Source organism: Muscardinus avellanarius (genome assembly GCF_963383645.1).
Source record: "Muscardinus avellanarius genome assembly, chromosome: 1".
NCBI lineage: Eukaryota > Metazoa > Chordata > Mammalia > Rodentia > Gliridae > Muscardinus > Muscardinus avellanarius.
The window spans coordinates 125,184,243-125,187,112 of record NC_137786.1 but is presented as its reverse complement, the minus strand read 5'-3'; the positions used below and the strand labels follow the sequence as shown (position 1 = coordinate 125,187,112).

The window sequence follows — 2,870 nt, the reverse complement described above, 5'->3', positions numbered from 1 at the left end:
CAAGATTTCAGTTTGGGGCAGATTAAGGTTTTTTTTTTTGGGGGGGGGTGTACTGGGGTGGAACCCAGAGGCTTTCTACCTCTGGGCTATACTCTCAGACCTATTTTCTATTTTATTTGGAAACAGGGTCTCACTAAGTTGCTGAGCGCCTCACTAAGTAGCTGAGGCTGACATCGAACCTGTGTGATCCTCCTGTCTCAGCCTCCCAAGTGCGGGGATTACAAGCATGCGCCACCACGCCCGGCCATTTTTTTTTTAAACAGGATCTTATGCTCTACTGGTGGGATTTGATGGCCCGATGTCTCACAGGAAGTTCCCTGCTCCCAGACATGGGTCCTTGGGCCTCTTGCCTGGGAAGCACAGCAGGAGACATCATGGGAAGGTGAAAAACTTCCCTAAGGATGACCCTTCCAAACCTGTCCACCTCACAGCCTTTCTACAAGGCTGGTATGACCCACATTGTGCAGGAAGTCGATAGGCCAGGATTCAAATTGAACAAGAAGGCCGGGTGTGATGGTACACACTTGTAATCCCCGCACTTGGGAGGCTGAGACAGGAGGATCATGCAGGTTCGAAACCAGCCATGCTGGCTTAAGAGACCCTCTTTCCAAATTAAAAAAAAATAAAAAGTATAAAATAGGTCTGGGAGTGTAGCCCAGAGGTAGAAAGGCTTCCAGGAACCCCAGTACCACCAAAAAAAAAAAAAAAAAAGTGAACAAGAAGGAAGTAGTGAAGGCTGTGACTATCACAGAAATACTGCCCATGGTTGTTGTGGACATCGTGGGCTATGTGGAAACCCCTCGAGGCCTCTGGACCTTCAAGACCATCTTTGATGAGCACATCAGCAATGAATACAAAAGGCACTTCTACAAGAACTGGCATAAATCTAGGAAGGCCTTCATCAAATACTGCAAGAGGTGGCAGAATTACATGGGTAAAAAGCAACTAGAGAAAGACTTCAGCAGCATGAAAAACTGCCAGGTCATCCACATCATCGCCTACACACAGATATGCCTGCTTCCTCTATGCCAGAAGGCCCACCTGATGGAGATCCAGGTGAATGGGGGCACTGTGGCCAAGAAATTGGACTGGGCCTGGAAAAGGCTGGAGCAGGAGGTTCCTATGAACCAGGTGTTTTGGAAGGATGAGATGATCGATGTCATTGGGGTGACTAAGGGCAAAGGCTTAAAGGGGTTACCATTCTCTGGCACATCAAGAAGCTGCTCCCCAAGACCCACAGAGGGCTGTGCAAGGTTGCCTGTATTGGAACATGGCATCCTGCCCTTGTGGCTTTCTCTGTGGCCAAGGTTGGGTAGAAAGGCTACCATCACCTTACAGAGATCAACAAGATCTATAAGATTGGTGAGGGCTACCTCATCAAGGATGGGAAGCTAAACAGAGCTAATGCTTCCACTGATTATGACTTGTCTGACAAAAGCATCAACCCCCAGCTGGGCATGGTGGCGCACGCTTGTAATCCCAGCATTCGGGAGGCTGAGACTGGAGGATTGTGGTTCGCAGACAGCCTCAGCTACCTAGTGAGGCCCTCTGCAACTCAGTGAGACCCGCTTTCAAAATAAAGAATAAAAAATAGGGCAGGGGGTATAGCTTGGAGGTTGAATGCCCCTGGGTTCCACCCCCAGACCCACACACACAAAAAAAAGCATCAACCCCCTGGCTGGCTTTGTCCACTATGGTGAAGTGACCAACGACTTTGTAATGCCGAAGGGCTATGTGGTGGGAACCAAGAAACACGTCCTCACCCTCTGCAAGTCCTTGCTGCCACCAAGCGCTGGGCTCTGGTGAAGATTGACCTGAAGTTCATCGACACCACCTCCAAGCTTGGCCATGGTCACTTCCAGACTATGGAGAAGAAAGTGTTTAGGGGTCCACTTAAGAAAGACTGGATTGCCAAACAAGAAGGATCCTAATGTCAGGAAGACATGTGCAACTGGTGGAATCTCAATAAAATATGTTTTGCAGTGGAAAAAAAAAGAAACAGGATCTCACTAGGTTGACGAGAGTCTCACTATTTGCTGAGGCTGTCTCATCTGAAATTCTCCTGTGTCAGGCTCTCAAGTACTAGGAATACAGGCATGTGCCACCATGCCTGGCTAGATTAAATTTTATTTATCTAATCAACATCCAGGAAACTAGTAAACAAAAGTGTCTGGAGGGAGCCAGCATAGTAGTACATGCCTGTAATCCCAGTATTTAGGAGACTGGAAAATTGCAAGTTCAAAGCCAGCCTCAGCAATTTCGGAAGGCCCTCAACAACTTTAGTAAGATGGTTTCAAAATAAAGCATAAAATAGGGCTGGGGGCAGTGTCTAATACTTTATGAGTCAAGTGAGTTAGGTGTGGTGGCACAAGCCTGTAATCCCAGGTGAGACAAGAAGCCAAAGAGGAGAAAAAGGGCCATATTTACTTTTTTCATAACAAATCACTCTATTTGGAATTACCTTATTGTCTTCCAAAGGTAACACCTACTCAATAACCTCACCACCTCCCACTAGGCCACATCTCTCAAAGATTTTACCACCTATAGCATCACCATAATGGGGACTGAACTTCCAATACAGGAACCCTTGCAGGACAAACCACAGCAGTAGATAATGAGGGAAGAAAAGACAAATGGGGGTTGAAGACAACAAAGAGTTGGTAGGGTCATGAGACTGCAGGTTCTAGTAGAGGTCGGAGGCTTGTTAGAGTAAGATACTAGAAGGATGCAGATAGGAGGTGGTGATCCGAGAGCAGATTACTTGCAACTGAGAGTATGAAGGACCTTTAGTTATAGGTGCTTTAAAGTCTATGGTAGGATCAATAGAGGGAGTGATGAGGTAGATAAAGAAGAAGATAACTGAAGAAGAA

The 2,870-nt window shown here is 46.8% G+C and overlaps 1 pseudogene across 1 annotated transcript; it reads left to right on the top strand.

Annotated features, from left to right (window-relative positions):
- The first annotated feature begins 298 nt into the window (after nt 1-298).
- LOC308279326 (large ribosomal subunit protein uL3-like) lies at nt 299-1,931 on the top strand (annotated as a pseudogene). Its single transcript has 3 exons — nt 299-510; nt 731-1,426; nt 1,644-1,931. The product of its transcript is annotated as a large ribosomal subunit protein uL3-like (transcript).
- Nucleotides 1,932-2,870: the final 939 nt, after the last annotated feature.